This window comes from Poecilia reticulata, chromosome 3, assembly GCF_904066995.2.
Source record: "Poecilia reticulata chromosome 3, P_reticulata-male-v2, whole genome shotgun sequence".
Taxonomy (NCBI): domain Eukaryota; kingdom Metazoa; phylum Chordata; class Actinopteri; order Cyprinodontiformes; family Poeciliidae; genus Poecilia; species Poecilia reticulata.
This window is the reverse complement of record NC_088832.1, coordinates 189,780-207,357: the sequence shown is the minus strand read 5'-3', so window position 1 is coordinate 207,357 and position 17,578 is coordinate 189,780. Positions and strand designations below refer to the sequence as shown.

At 40.0% G+C, this 17,578-nt stretch overlaps 1 long non-coding RNA gene across 1 annotated transcript in view; it reads right to left on the bottom strand.

Moving 5' to 3' along the window:
* Positions 1 to 17,578, bottom strand: part of LOC145550988 (uncharacterized) — a 180,878-nt gene that overhangs the window by 59,882 nt on the left and 103,418 nt on the right. The window lies entirely within an intron of this gene.

The following is a 17,578-nucleotide window of genomic DNA, read 5'->3' as shown; positions in this document are numbered from 1 at the left end:
CCTTCGACCAAACGCCCCCCAAAGGCATCCCAGCGCCCCCCTTTTGTAAAAATGTCCGCCAGCGCCCCCTGCCGTCCTCTGAACGCCCCCTGGGGGGCGGTACCGCCCACGTTGAGAACCGCTAGCATAGATCAAACCACCGGTCCAGCACAGCCACTGTCCCCATTAAGCCGAAAACTTCAAGAAATCGACTCCGCAGCTAAATAATGTTAGCTCAAACGGCCTTTCTGACAGTTTTAATGTTTGTTTAACCACCCGACACCCCGTGCTACACCTGCTTGGCTAGCTTTAGCTGCTAACAAAAATAATAAACCAAGGGTGCTCACGTCCAGTCCTCGAGTTACTGTCCTGAAACTTTTCGATGCACCTTTAGTCCAACAGACCTGCTAACCAGCCTTTCATTTGATTCAGGTGTTAATTGGCGCGGGGAAGCATCTGAAAGTTGCAGGATAGCAGCTCTCAGGGACTGGACTTGAGCAACCCTGTCCTGAACAGTCGTACAGGGGTATCCAAACAAATAAACTTACGTTAAGCATAAGTTGATACTCTTGTGCAAACAGAAAGTTAATGGATTCATAAAAAAACAATCAAAATCAAAAACATGATGGTCTTAACGTGGAACTTACCTTGTTTTTTTGTTTTGTTTTGTTTTGTTTTTTAAATAAATCTTTATTGAAATACAGAATACATAACAGTATAAACGCAGCATACATTGTGGTATAATGTCCGCCTGGGAGTTACAAACATTGAGACAATACAACACCATAACATTTCATAAATACATTAAAGAAAGAACAAAAATAGTTTTGGGGAACTTACCTTGTTATGATAAGATCCAGGCAAGACGCCATACTGTCTCCAGTCCAAACGCGTGACGTCACAGATACGTTGCGATTGTGGGAGCAACTCTTTATCAAACATCATCTTTTTAGGGAAACTGACAAACCTATCTTTGAATTTGACTAAAGAAGTGTTTAATTAACATTGTATTTTTAACATACAACACCAACACTGGTATTCTAACATTTTTGATTATGCTCTGTAGATTTCGATTCATTCCCTAAAAGAGTTGTTATGGAAAGTATTTTTTTCTTTCCGTTTAATATTGTCTTTAAATGCTGGTTCTCTACGATGCAAATACAAGTAAAATGTCTTGCCTAGGGAAAAAACTGTATTGTACAATTATTTTGCGGTAGTTTACTGTCAGTCGTCAGTCTTGATTGTGACAAGAGAAGAAGACATCAAATTGACAATATCCTACCGTATTTTGTAACAACAGTATGTTACTGTCATGTTTCTCCTCCTAAACTATATTAAAACAAAAAATATATTTCCCACCCCCATCTTTTTACATTTTCAAACATTTTTGGAAAAGCCCCAGAGAGCCACTAGGGCAGCGCTAGAGCAGCGGGTTGCCGAGCCTCGAGTTAGATGATTAAATATTTTACTTCATTTGACCTTGGGAATTAAATTTAAAAAATTGTAAAAGTTGTCTTTCTGTTTCCAGAGAGCAAGAAATATCCATCAAGAATATCATTTACCCGAATAGAGTTCTGATAGTCATTAGAAAAAGAAAAAGCTTCCAGTCGCTCTGTTAGGAACAAACAACAGACTGTTTGTGTAGTGGTTATAAAACTATTTTAGATAACTAAAAGGGAAAACAGGCAGTTGGTAGAGCTGTTGCCTTGCAGCAAGGAGGTTCTGGGTTCGATTCCCGGCCCTGGTCTTTCTGCATGGAGTTTGCATGTTCTCCCTGTGCATGCGTGGGTTTTCTCCGGGCTCTCCGGTTTCCTCCCACAGTCCAAAAAAAAAACATGACTGTCAGGTTAATTGGTCTGTCTAAATTGCCCCTAGGTGTGAGTGTGTGTGTGCATGGTTGTTTGTCCTGTGTGTCTCTGTGTTGCCCTGCGACAGACTGGCGACCTGTCCAGACTGGCGACAGGTCCAGACTGGCGATCGCCTGGAACGTTAGCTGGAGATGGGCACCAGCAACCCTCCCGAGCCCACTAAGGGACAAGGGCAGTGGTCCCCAAACTGCGGCCCGCGGGCCGGATCCGGCCCGCCGCCACATTTGGTCCGGCCCCCTGAACAATACCAGAAAGCATTCAGATTTTTTTTCATATATTGTATTTTCCGGTTTATATGTAGATTTTTCTTCAACCACCAGGGGGCTCTTTAGCAGGAAGTGTGTCCTGTAAACTGTGGGTGTTTTGTTTTGCATGGCGCATTGCTGCCATTTGTTGGACTTTTAGGGAACTGCTCAACTTTTATGTTATGTAATCAGTACGGTTGGTAGCGGTAGAGCAGATGAACACACGTGTCTGTTATGAAAGCCCCATTCTGGTCGAGTTCTTCGAAGCAATGCCTGTAAGTAGCAGCTTATACTTCAAAATGAGCCTTTATGTTAACATATGATAAAATAAGTAACTTGTTTATTGAATTAGTTTTGGAAATACCTGCGGGCGATTTGATTATGTGTTACGTCATTGCTAACTAGCAGGCTGCTAATATTTCTCAGGTCGTTACGTAGCATTGCAGCTCATAGCATTCAGAGGTAGCTGTTGTATCAGGTGTACTTCTAATGTATGTATCTGAAAGTAAAACACTTCTGGAAGCTGCTCTGAGCTCATCCTGAGTTGTTTGTGTTTTGACAGTTTCACTCCATTCTACATGGAAATAAAGGAAGAACTAATTAATCCAGACTCGTGTGAAAGGAGTTTGGCTGATGGCTAGTTTTGGTACAAGACACGATAGCGAGACCATTACAAAGTGAATCATTGGAAGTCAAAATTGGAAATCAAAGAAGAATGCGCCCATTAAAACGGAATTAGGTTTTAATAGGGAATTGAAATTTGAGAATGTTGATCAACTGATTTAGCTATTTAACTAAATAGCATTGCGGGGAAATGCTATTTAACAGTTTTTTAAATAATACTGGGATCATTATGAGAATTTGAGGTATAGATATTAGGATCCAGTAGATGGCAGTAGTGCAACAATAATGGCTGCAAGCTGCAGCTGAAATTTAAAGAAGAAGAAGAACGTGCCCATTTTCTCATGCACATGCTAGTAGCAACACGAAGGATCAGCACTTTTACTGTTACAGTTAATGTTTGGAAACGACCGTAATCAGTTCACTTAAATCTAAACTTGGCAACTTTTTCTTTTTCAACGTAATAAATGTGATATTCAATTGACCTGTTATGACTCAAATTTTGACTGTCCGCCCCCCTCTGCTGCTGCTGCATCGTTGTGGAAAACCTGGAGCGGCAGAGATATCTCAGGCTTATATGTGTATGTTTACTGGATTAAAAAAAAACTTTGGGGTTGTGGTTTATAGTCCGGTGCGGCTCATAGTTAGGAAAATACGGACTATAATACTTCCTGGATTTTTTCTGGAAAGAACCCAGAGAGGGTTATTTGGTTATTGATTTCATTAATAGTGTTATTATTTATTTCCTGACTTTTGTTCTGCAAAGAACCCAGAGAGGGTTATTTGATTGTGCTTTCTGGAAAACAATACATTCTTACATTTAGGCACTCCTGCAATCATCTCACTTTTTCTATTACAAACTGACTCCGGCCCCCGACCAGAGAAGGAAAACGTTATGTGGCCCTCACAGGAAAAAGTTTGGGGACCACTGCTCTACACATAACAGTGATCAGAATGCAACTTATAACAAATACACAAAACCATATGGACCCCAGCAGAACTAATACAGAATCGTTAAAATACTTCGGTGGTCGACAGGTGCAAACGCGCAGCTAACAATGAAAAGACATAAACAAAAAAGAGATGCAAAAAAATAAAGAAAAATAAGTGTTACAGACCACTCGAGCTTTGTGTCCGAATTCAGGGTCTGCATCCTTTCAAGCTCATTCTTTCATGGGCTTGAGAAACGACCCGGTCTATGGTCCTGCGAAGGCAGAGAGCATTGCAGAGAAGCTGTAGCCTTCAGCTAGCTGCCAAGCCTCCACCTCGGCGTTATGTTGCTTAGAAGCCGTGAATTGTTTAAACATGATTTAAACAATGCTTGTAGGCGAGAATGTAGATGTATAAATGAGACATTTCTGCTCGGTTCATTAGTGCATCTCCTAATTGCAATATTGCTCCGACGTTTTCGGAGACGTCTGCTCCCGCTTTATTAACACCCAGCTCCCCTCGCTTGCTGCCGGCTGGTCCAGGTTTTGTATACCACAGGAGAACACCTGACTCATTTAGGCTTTCTCAAATGACAGTTAAACACAGATATTAAGTCAGGTAACATCTAGTTGTAATATTTTGGTTCGCTCAAATATTTCATTTATTCCTGAGCAAATCGGTTTGACTGATTAAAGTTAAGCCTAAAAACACAATAGTTTGATTAAACTGTATTGTCTTACCCGAGATTTGGAGAGTATTTGAAAAGGGATACTTTGCTTACATTCCTTGTGTAAATGTGCTATACGTGTTTAAACATTTTAGAATCACACTAACAGATTTTTTAAATATGCAACAGCCTTTATTACAAAAGGTGAAGAGTAATAGAGAAATCAGGAGGAAAAAAAAAAACATACTCCGAACCAGAATTTTTATTTAAAGGCATCACTATGCCTCAAACCACATATATTTCCAGTATTTTCAAACATTCAAAACGAGTAACGCATAACCACTCCTCTGAGAACTGGTAAAAAATAGGCCTTCAATGTCAATATATAGTTTCACCAACACTGGAATAAAAATTGAAGACTTTCAGTTGCGACATAAACTGGGTTTAACTCATTAATTTCTACAATCTTATGAACATAAAAACACAGTTCTAAAAGAAATATCCATGCTTTGGTTATCACCAAGCAAATCAATGAAAAAGGACTTCCAAAATCTAAAATTCAACATGGCTGAAATAATGTGGAATTCTTGTATTAACAGGGTTTTAAAAATGTGAACTATTAATGGTTTAAGAGTCCAAGTGGCACTTACTTTATTAGATGCAGATGAAGGCACCGTCCAACATGGAAAAAGAAAAGACATCCAATTTAGATCCTAAATAATATGTAAACAGAAATATTTCAAAGAGAAGAAAAGGACAACAACTAACCTGAATGAGGTGCCACTAAAAGTCTATAAGGTTTTCGAGGGGGGTGGAAACCTGAACATTGACAGTCACTTTTTCTTTTAAATGGTCTTTCCTGTCTTTTTAGATACCATCTTCCCATGACCGGCTTTTGTGCCCCTTTCTGGGTTTATCCCAATGAAGCGACTAAAAAACTAAATCAAAAATTCCTGAGAATATAAATAGTGTGGCATTCTAAATACACCTGGTACAATATATAAATAAAGCTGTTTTTAATTACGAAAAGAGAAAACATCACTACCTTTGTCAAATGTCAATCATAACTTGCTTTAAAACTTTTAAACTATGTCATTGTATTTTGCTCATTGTAAAAGAATCCTAGGAATGGTTTTACCGTTGATTGAACTCGAAAGTCTTGGCTGCCTCATGTTGATATTGGAGGTTGAAGATGTAGAAAATGGACAACGCTATCCTGTCTGGAATGTCGACTGGACCCTCTCAAAGACAATATGGCCTTCATTGCTGACCATGCAGAAAACTGCTTGCTACAGGGACTGTAATAAACCAAGTCCTTAATTGGTAGAACATAAAACAAATACTCTCATTGATACAGTATGCATTTAAATGATCATCATAATAAAGAGTGTCCATCTGCCAGGTAAAGTAAAAGCAATGATCTTAAACTCCTCAATTGTTGTTCAAGTCACATCAATGTTAAACTGTAGGCTGGATTAATTTACAGAAGTAGAGGAATTCATGGTACTTTGCACTGAAGGAGAAGTGTGCTTTCAAAGTTCATTAAAAGCTACCTTGAATGATCTTGTGATCACTGATGGTGAAGTATCTTTGCAAGTACTAACTGCAAAACAGCCGAAGCACTGAATTCCATTAAGCAAAGGTTAAAAACCCAGTTGCTTAGATCTGCCTTTGTTTAATAATAGCAGCACTGATCAAAATATTTATTGAATATTTTTGAAGATTTTGATGATGGCATTTGACAAATGCAATGTTTATGTATTTTATGTTTTATCATTTAAAGCACTTTGAACTGCCTTGCTGCTAAAATCTGCTATAGAAATAAACTTGACTTAAAAGTATTTACACACATTCTAGATGGAAGCTCAAGAATTCACTGATTTTAACGGTTTTACTTTTTGACATTTTCATATTCATATATTATTAGTTGCACCATTATATCTAAGCAATCCCTTAGCTTGTGAACTTGTTTACTGGCAATGCCATTAAATTAATTATGATTCTAATACCAGGGGCTCACTGAATCTCAATAAACTGGGATTAATGAAGTTGTCAGGCTTATTCAATGTCTTCTACTGAAACTTGCTTAAAAGCCTTGAAGAATACCATGGAAATGACTGTGTGAATCTTTGTGTTATATCGCCATTAATGGAGACAGATATAATATCACAAACACCTTTGTGTTCCTGATGCTTAACTGTTTTGCACCCCCCGCCACAGGGCAACAAACCTCAGGGAAACACTGTGTGTGATTGTGGGAATCTGTGCCTCTCCCTCATTATGTGGCTCAGAAAATAGAGGGAGACATAAAGGAAGGAAGCAAGGTTCATTGTGAGCAGCATGAGATCAGAAGTGTTTGATGGTGATACATAACCCAGTGAGTTACAGGCCCACCCTGCTGCTTCACTAATTGAAACCCTACAAACCTCCCTGACTGTGATCTGTGTGCTTAACGGAGCAAGGAGACCTCAGGTATTTCACAAATAAGTGATTTCTATTAATGTCCTTTTTAAAAATTAATCATAATGTCTTATTGGATTATGATAAGAGTTCTTATCATAATCCGATATAATCCGATATTTACACAGTTAAGAGTGTTTTCTTTTTCTCTCTGGTTAAGAAATCATTGTGTAGTGTTTTTGGGAGCAGGGTTTGGGGAATACCGAGAAAATCAAAACTATAGCAAAATAAAAACAAATTTTGAACAACATGTAATTCTGGCCAAAGGCAGTGATTGTGTGGCATGCACGCACTGCACAATGAAACTACTGCTGGCTTGATGATGTGAATGCCCTCAGGTCTTTTATAATCCCCTTCCTATCAGTTGTATATGGATAGCCAAACTCCCAGACTGACACATGGTAAACACCAGACCACTGGGCAGGCAGGACGTCTGATCAGTCCAATCACCAGCACAAGATATTGTCAGGAAGATCTGAAGCATCTTCCTGACAATCACAGTGACTTGGACACACAAACATCTTAAATGCAAGCACACACACCCAGAGTCACGCACACACACGTGCACACACCTACACATGCATACACACACACACAATGCAGGGCAATGTCTTTGACTTGGTTCTCCGTCTTTAAAGCCTTTGATTTTTCTAACTCCACTTATTGTTCTGGCCCCAAACATGTCAGCTATCATTGTCACACCCTAGGCCTGCTTTACTCCTTTACTCTCTTCTCTTTGCAACTGCAGATACTTGCAAAGAGTGAGCGAGCTGGGGCAAAGCAGAGATGAAGAGAGTGTATGAATGACACGCTGATTGGGGGCGGGATGTTGGATTGTGCTGCATTGACACATAAAACCAGCGTTTCTCAGTTTTCAGATGTCTCATTTAAGGCCCTACCAGCTTTGATATTCTAAGTAGCTACACAAAGGGGCCAACAAATGGCAGGAGAGGTGCTGGAAGACAATTGCTGCTGTAAATGCGAGAATTAATGTATGGTGTTTAACCAAGAGAGAGGGAGGGTTACCTGAGGAGAGATAGTGTCAAACAAGCCCGGTAGCAACCTCTAACTTACCAGGATCTAACTGGGCAGGTATAGCAGATCCTCTGGGATAATGCTTTAGGAGTAGGACATATGTAATTAAATTGTAATTCTCACCAATCCATTTGTACTAAAACAGCTTCAGTAGCATCCAACTTATCCAAAAATGCAGTAATAAGGAAGTTTGCAATTTGAGTAGTGTTTTTTCTTAAGCCTTAAGATTAGAGCTGGCTCCACTACTGAACATGGCTTGACTTTAAAGTAAGCTTTACTTGGTAATTAGGATTTCCCAACAATAATGGTTAATTAGTACCAGGTTCATTTTTAGTATTTCAGGAATCCAAGTGAACCGAGTAGGGCCAGAAATCTGTCACTGGTTGTGTGATTAAGTGGCTCTATTAAAGGATCCTGATGAAAACCAATGATCACCAAAACAATGTTGTGAGAAGCTCCAAAAGCCATAAAGCAATTACCAGAAAACTAAGGACCACAACAGCCAAAGTGGTTGAACTAAAGAAATTGGAAGTGGTTGAAGCAACTGGCCATCATTTACTGGTTGAGTTCAATCAGAGCATGGAAATCATATTAATAATAAATGTACTCTTTGCTTCAGTCAGTGTTTTAAGCACTTTGTATTGCCTTGTTGCTGAAAATGTGCTATATAAATAAAATACTTTACCTTACCTTACGTCTGAACATGGAGTTCTGCTGTTGCATTTTTTACTGACTCTTTATTCTGGAAAATCCTATTTTAAAGTAAGACTGTTATCTGGTAAAGTTGTGGCTAAGTTTAAATGAACATTAAGGACTTATGTAATGAACATCATAAAAGCCCAATTTTAGAATTACTATTTTATACTGTGTAAGTTGTATTGCTCAAGTTTCATTATGATTTGAGATAAATACATATTGTAAAAAAGAACATATTGTTTACTATTTGTATTTAACATTTCATTGCAATATTGTTAAAAAAAGACTCAAAATGACTTTAAGTTGGCTGCACAGCTGGTAGAGCTGTTGCCTTGCAACAAGAAGGTTCTGGGTTTGATTCCCGGCCCAGGTCTTTCTACATGGAGTTTGCATGTTCTCCCTGTGCATGTGTGGGTTTTGTCCGGGTACTCCGGTTTCCTCCCACAGTCCAAAAACATGACTGTCAGGTTAATTGGCCTCTCCAAATTGTCCCTAGGTGTGAGTGTGTGCATGGTTGTTTGTCCTGTCTGTCTCCATGTTGCCCTGCGACAGACTGGCGACCTGTCCAGGGTGTACCCCGCTTCTTGCCCGGAAAGTTAGCTGGAGATAGGTACCAGCACCCTTCCCGACTTTTCAGTCGGATGGACGGATGACTTTAAGTTCTAAGTTTCAGATTTATGACTTGATTTGGCAGTTTGCCTATGATGACTTGAGAAAAAAGACTTCTTGTTATATGCACTCCATTTTAGACTATCTTACTTGCTTCTTGTAAGTTGTGATTTCATCATGATTTCCTATTTGATCTCAGCATACTCTGGGAGGAGTAAAGCATTCATCATTGGCATTTATGTGAATTGATGTCTCATTTTTAATAAAAGATTAGCTAAATAAGTACCTTTTTCTTACCTGGTGAAATCATCACACAAACAACTCTGATGGGTAATAAACAACAGTGGAGACATTTTAAAAAGACACGATAATTGTCAGAATTCATAATGAGATACGGTAATTCATGTTTGTGTTTAGGGCTGGGAATGTAAGAAGAATATTTTATAGCTGCATCTGCACAACAGTATTAAATAAAGTAGCTCAACAAACGAAAAAAAAAAGTTCATGTAACTAATTTGTCATGCGTCATGTTAAGTTACATTTTTTAACTTGTGTGGACAGCTTGAAACAAATTAAACCCCACTTAGAAATACTTAATACCTGCAATTTACTACTTACTCTTTTCAAATTCACTTAAATTAAAAGACAATTTTCTTGAATTAATCCATGTCCTCCCTCCCCAGCTCTCTCTTGTTTATTAAGGTTTTATAGGCTTTAGTGCCCTTTCTTTGGTGGACAAACTGGATAGTTGGAAATACATGTGCCAAAGGTCATCAGACTGAGACTCAAACCTGTAGCAGCATTTACCCCTGCACAACTGTCTCCCACTTCACAGAATTACTGACATCAAATATTTGAAACTGGTAAATGGCTAGTACTTGTATAGTGTTTTAACAAGTCCAAAGGACTCCAAAGAGCTTCACACTAAGGGAATTCACCTGTTCACACACACTCACATGCTGACTGTGGCAAGTTACTGGACAGTAGCCTCAGCTGCCCTGGGGCCGTCTGATAGAGGTGAGGCTGCAATGCACTGGCGCCACCAGGCCCTCTGACCAATATACCAAAACTATTCTCTCTGATTAAATATTCAATAGAGATGAATTCTCTGTCACTCCTGGCCATAACTGTCGTTTGCAGGTGCCACTTCTGGATCATATTTACAGGAATACCAGAAACACAATACAAAGGTTCCAGCTTGGGACTTTTGCATGTAAAAAAATGCAAGTAATCGTTTTAATGACCCAAGAAAATGTATTAAGTTAGTTAATGGTGGTGATATCCCTAATTATAAGTTGACACACAGTGGAGTCCTGTCTTTCACAAGCACAGAGTGTTATCATTGGCAGCTAGGGTTAGCATAGTGCTAACAGCCTAGCTTAAAAGGATCCAGGACTAGTTGAACATGTTGGCCTAAATATGTTGCAATTTTCCTATTACTTAAAAAAATGATGTTTTTGATAGGCCAAAACTCATAATTACTTCAAAAATGTACGTCTTTTGTTATATCTTTCACTTATGTAGGTCGCCATTTTGTCTCTGCTGGGTTGATGACGCATAATGGTCCATTCTTTACCGGAGTTTAAAGAGTAAACACAGGAAAGCTAACTTTAGTTAGATGTTAATCATATTGCGTTTGACTGGTGTCATTTTTAGCCGATAGTGACACTGTGTCACTATCAGCTGTGATAATAAATAAAAATTGAGAAAGAATCTGGATAATTTCCCACATGAAAGAAAGGAGAGCGCAGTGCGAGAGCCAGAGCAGAACACAAAGAAAGCACCTAATCTCAGGGCTTAAAGAGCTCAGGCCGGGGGCCGGATTTCCGGCTTTTGACCAAATGGTCCGCCTCAACCAAACTAGTCTCCGTGCTTAAAGAGCTCCGTCTACAAAGATGTCTGCCAATCAGAGTTCTAGCTCCCGTGTTCTTGACCAATGACTGTAAAACGGTTTGTAGAAAAGAAGCGAATGCGTTCGGTTCAGCAGTTAAATAAAATGCGATATGAAAGAAGATGGAGTTTGTCTCACCCAGTAAAGAAACACGTTTACTTGAGAAAGGAATTAAAAACAAGTGGCGCTGGGCATGGCTAGAGGAAAGAGGACAAGCGGGAAGCTGGCAGAAAGTTTTACAACAGGGGGCGCTGGGATTCCTTTGGGGGGCGTTTGGTCGAAGGTAAACTTAACACCTTACAATCACAATACCAGTTTAGACTTTGAGCAACTTGCTAAAACTGTATTTTGTAGCGTTCATTTTGTAGCGTTCATTTTATAGCGTTAACACCGCAGCTGTAAGTGGTCCGGTATGAAACGGGTGTGATAGAACAACGGTACCACAGCACTTTTAAATTTCAATAATCAGAATGCAGAAATTGTTTCCGTTGTTTTAAAAGGTTTATGTCAGTCTGCCTTCTCCCCATCGATATGCTTCCCGACCGCCCTGCACCTTAGGGGGTTAAAAAAAAAAGATGCGCACATTGCGCAAAACTCTGAAACAGGAGAAGCGGGACATAAAACGGAGCGACGAACTAGATGTGAATTATGGCATAAAAACAGAGAATCCGACGCTGAACAGTGAAAAACCAACACATGATGTGAAACACAGACGATTAGGCGGCGCAGCAAGTGATGAGTGAAGATTACTGATGGTGAATAAACGATAAAATAAATCTAGCAACAGGAAAGAAACTAAAGTGGACATAGCAATAAACCAAGAGAGGATAATACTAATCAAAGGAAACTAAATTGAAATGAATGAAGAACAAAATGCAAGAATAAACTAAGAAACCAAAGTAAATGCAGAGGAATAAACTGGTATGGCAAGACCTTTCGAGCAAGAATTAATACAGAGGACTGTATGGCAAGAATAAACAGACACTATTTCCAGATAAAAGGTGAAATAATATTGGTTTGTTGAGACCATATCTAATACTGAGAATAAATATATCTCACAGACCATACCAGTAAATAACTTATCACTTATTTATGTTTATAACTAGATTTGATATATTTGTTTCTTTAATATTATTTTTCATGTCAGTGTTATTGTCTTGAGGCTGATGACTCCATGACACTTTCAATTTGACTCATTAGGATTTGATTAAGAACCAGATTTGTTCTTTGTAATTTCTGTCCAGTAAAACTATTAATCTATAAATCAATAGACAGGTCTATATAAAGATATAATCCGTATTTTTGTCTCATATTTGTATGGCATTAAAAGGATCTGGAACTTTTGTTTTTCCACTGAAAGCTCTGGTTTGCACAATAAATGCCATGTGGGTGAAGTTTTATGGATGATGCTTTGATGTCCCATTCTCCTGAAGGCAGCACAGAGCTGCACCACCAGAAACTGACAGAAACACTGAAGAGAAGAAGAGCTATGATTAACGTAGTTACAGTTCTATCCATGTTTTAATGTTGCAGAGCTCAGTCGGTTTGCAAATAGATCAAAGTTTAAACTGGCATATTTTATCTGGTCATTTTTGGAATATTTAACAACCAGAAAATGGCAAAGAATAAGAATATTTTTTCCACTCTGATTGGCTGCTGCTAGGCCTACCAATTTTAACTTGAATGTTCATTGCATTTTTCGTAGACGCCTGTGAAAATAATTTCTATTCCCATGGCTTTTTTGTTCTCTGGGAAATTATCTTGATGATAAATACAGAAACGAGCAGAAAAATCAAAACATCTACAATAGTGATAGTAATATTAATGATAAAATAATTCTTTGTTGGGGGGCGGTGAGGGACCTGGATAAAGGCTAGAGGGGCGCTGGCACAAAAAAGGTTGAGAAACACTGATCGTTGGTAATGTTGCATGTTCTAAATTACTTGCTGAAACATTGACTGAAAGGATTCTTATTTAATGTTGAGGGATTTTTGCCTGTAAGGCAAACCTTTAGGGCACAGACGTTTTACATTTTGTTTTGAATTGAAATGTACTGACGTCTTATTTAAGTTTGAGTGTTTAACTTGTTAATTGTATTGTAAGAAGCCATTGTTTGCACTATTCAAAGACACTTTTCATTAAACTGTGGCAATAGTAACAGTATAGTAAATTTCTATCATCACTATAAGTTTCAGGCTCAGGATTTTTTTTTTACTTTAAGCCCTGTAATCTGGACCCTGGACATTTCTTCACAACACTTTGAGCCATTTATACCAGCAGAACCAACGAAGGCTCTAACAGCCAACGTTAAGGTAGTGTTAAGGTCATCGCTACCTTAACGAGCTAAAATAAATGCTCGTTAAGACAAGCAGAGCTGGTCGCTCTTTGAGATGCTTACAGGAGCTATACTGCCTGCGGTATTGACATCACCGATCGGCCAGGTCCAGGGAGGTCCGGTGTCGGTGGTAATTAAGTCCAGTGTGGCTGTTACCACCGCACTGAACTCTAAGCAGCACAGCTGATGCCGAACCAGACACAGCGCTACAGACGCTGAGAGAAACATCAAAGACAAGCAGGGCTAATGGGCTATTGCTATACCTTAAATGCTAATGGAGCTAGATCACTGGTACTGTAAAACCATTATGACACTGAACGAAGTTCATACCCTGTTACCTAACTGCCCAGATAGCACAGAATGATTGAAACAACATTGAATCAATGTCAGCCAGAAACATTGAATCAACGTTGAATGCTGACATTGAAACAACATTGAAAGTGGTCGGTCACTTGTATGTTGAATCGTTGTTAGGGTTTCAACCATAACTGACATATCAATGTTGATTCAACCATCATCTGTATGTCAATTTACATGCATATTTGTTTTGATATTACATTGAATCAGTTAGGAATCAACATTGATTCAACCTTCATCTGAACGTGCATCTGCATGCATATTTGTGTTGATTCTACATTGAATCGGTTAGGAATCAACGTTGATTGAACCATCATCTGAACGTGGATCTGCACGCATATTTGTGTTGATTCTACATTGATTCTTTTGGACACTTTGGACTCGTCGGAAGAGGACGCTGGCGTTGAATGTTCGCCGCTTCTCCGCGAAAAACAAGCCGCTCTGTCGTGGCCAGCTGCCGTCATTTCTTACTGGATTTTCTCCTGTTATTCTTCAAGTTATGCTGTGGATTACATCGCTCTGCTTCCTGAATATCTGTTTTGGAGCCATGGGTCTGCTATTGGTGGTTAGCTCTATGCTAGCTTCTCCCGGCTTGGCTGGCTCGTCGATGTTGACCTATTCTTCTTCCCAGCTGATTGGACTTAACAACTGCTCCATCCCACCTTGTGTTTCCATCTTAAAACGACTGGGTCTTCTGCGTAGACCTCGCTATGTACATAGAGGCTCTCGGAGGAGAAATGTTTATCATCGGCGGGCTGGGTCTGGCCCCATGGTTTCCTTCTGGTCTACCGGACATGCCGCGCATCGATTACGTCATCAGAACGCAGCGTCTGTGGTCCCTAATATGGCTGGAAGAACACAATGCATGAAGGGGCAAGAAAAATATGGAGTGGATTTCAGTCTGCTGAAACCTCTTCAAAAGGTTTCTACTCCAGCCAGTGTTACAATAGAACTTTTCAATGTTCAATCATTGTCCAACAAATCCTGTCTTATTCATGACCATATTCTGGAGAAGAATTTGGACCTTATGTGCCTTACTGAAACATGGCACCAAACGGATGTATACAGTTCCCTCAATGCAGCCTGTCCCTCTGGATATAGCTATCTGCAGAGAGCTCGCCGCACGGGCCGCGGTGGTGGTCTGGCCGTCATTTACCGCAGTAATTTAAAATTGTCCCATCTGGCTCTTCAGGACTTTTCTTCTTTGAATGTTTGGCCTTCAATCTCAAAGCCCCTCTCCAGATGAATATTGCATTGCTTTATCGGCCTCCAAAACCACATGTTTCATTTAACTTAGAGATGCATGAACTCCTCACTTCTTTTTGTGCCCATTCTGTGAAAAACATCGTTCTTGGAGATTTAAATATCCATATTGATCATCCTTCCTCCCCTCTGGCAGCAGATTTTAAGTCTCTTCTGGACTCGCTTAATCTCACTCAGCTTGTTGACGCCCCTACACACAACAGGGGGCATACTCTGGACCTGGTGATCACAGACACTGTAACTATCAACAACTTATCTGTATATGACCTGGGTGTCTCGGACCACAGTGTCATCTCTCTAGAAGTGCCTTCAACTTTGTCTGCTCCTAATCCTAAATGTCTTATTCAATTCCGCGACTTGAAAATATTCCCCCTCAAGCTTTGTCTTCTGCTCTTCACTCCTTGACTGCTGTCAATCATTCATCTGCAAACGACTCTGTGGATTACTATAATCAATCTCTCCAGGAGCTTTTGGAGCTCCATGCTCCTTTGAAGTCGAGGCTGGTGTCATTCTCCCGCTCAGCCCCTTGGTACACTGATGAGCTGCGGAACATGAAAGCTGTTGGTCGTGCTATCGAGAGACGTGTAAAAGAATCAGGTCTCTCCATACACAAGCAGGCATATAAGGAACATCAGAAAACGTATGCCTTTTCTCTTAAGGAAGCACGATCTAAGTATTATTCCAACATTATCAACAGCTGTCTGGGAAATTCTAAACAGCTTTTCTCTACAATAAGCCATCTCCTCAATCCCAATCAACAAACTTATGCTGAGGATTCGACTGAAAAATGCAACCTGTTTCTCTCATTCTTCAAAAACAAAGTTAACTCTATTAGATCTCAGCTCCACAGCCTCCCTGATCTTCGACTGGCATCTACCCTGGCACATCATGGGTCCCTGAGCTGCTTTGACGATGTTGCTCAGAGTGAAGTGGAGACTATAATCAAGAAAATGAAGCCATCATCCTGGATTCCTTCCCCTCATCACTCAGAAAATCTAATCATGCTGCAATAAGCCCACTAATCACACAAATAATAAACAAATCCCTGAAATCTGGTAATGTGCCATTGCCTCCTAAAACAGCTATTATCAAACCTCTTCTAAAGGAATCTACCTTGGATCCAGATGTTCTTTCCAATTACCGTCCAATCTCTCACCTCCCTTTCCTGTCAAAAGTGCTGGAAAAGGCTGTTGCTGCTCAGCTGCAGCTCCACCTACAACAAAACTCTCTGTATGAGAAATTTTAGTCTGGGTTCCGTTTTGCTCACAGCACTGAGACCGCTTTGCTGAGAGTTACTAATGACATCCTCATGGGAGCTGATATCGGTTCTACTTCTCTCCTTGTCCTCCTAGATCTTACTGCAGCCTTTGACACTGTGGACCATAATATCCTCCTACACCGTCTTCATGTGGAGGTCGGTCTCTGTGACACTGTTCTGGACTAGTTTAAATCTTTCCTCTCCAATCGGCTGGAATATGTTAGCCTTGGCATGGCCAAGTCCCAGGCTGTCTCTGTCTCCTGTGGTGTCCCACAAGGGTCAGTCCTGGGGCCCCTGCTATTTTCCCTCTACATGCTGCCTTTGGGTCAAATCATTAATCAGCACAACATCTCCTTCCACTGCTATGATGGCGATATACAACTTTACATTAGAACTGGAGTATCATCATCCCCATTTTCAATCACTGCCTTCATCACCGGCCTGGAAGAGATAAGGACGTGGATGAATCAGAACTTTCTTCAGTTAAACTGCTCCAAAACTGAGGCCATGTTAATCGGAATACCTCACCAGGTTCAATCTTCAACTTTGACAACTATTTTCTTTTCTGGACAAGACATCCCCCTTTCCACCACAGTTACAAATCTTGGAGTTAGAATGGATTCTCATCTTTCATTTGAAAATCATATTAAGCATCTATTTAAAACCTGTTTCTTTCATCTTCGTAATATCTCCAAAATGTGTCCATCTCTCTCTTTCTCTGATGCCGAGACTCTCGTCCATGCCTTTGTCTCCTCCAGGCTCGACTACTGCAACTCTCTGTTCATTGGAATCCATAAAAAACATCTTCAGAAGCTTCAATACATTCAAAACAGCGCAGCCAGGATTTTATTGAGAATCCGGAAATCTGCCCATATTACACCGATTCTGCATGATCTTCACTGGCTTCCTGTCACCTACAGAATTCAGTACAAAATGGCTCTCATTACCCATCAATTTTTAAACAGAACTTTGCCGGATTATCTGAAGGACCTTCTCATTCCACATTCATCCACCAGATCTCTACGATCACTAGACTGCAACTTCCTCCACCTTGCTCGATCCAGATTAAGGACCATGGGAAATCGGGCATTCGCTGTGGCTGCCCCCCCGTCTCTGGAACTCTCTCCCGGATTATTTGAGAGCTCCACAACAACTGGATGATTTCAAAAGAGGCTTAAAGACTTTTTTATTTAAGCAAGCCTACTCTGCCTCCACATGGTTTTTATGTTGATTTTATCTACGATTTTAGTTGCACTGTGTAGCACTTTGAGATTTTTTCTAATGAAAAGTGCGGTACAAATATTATTGAATCAGTTAGGAATCAACGTTGATTCAACCATCATCTGAATGTGGATCTACATTCA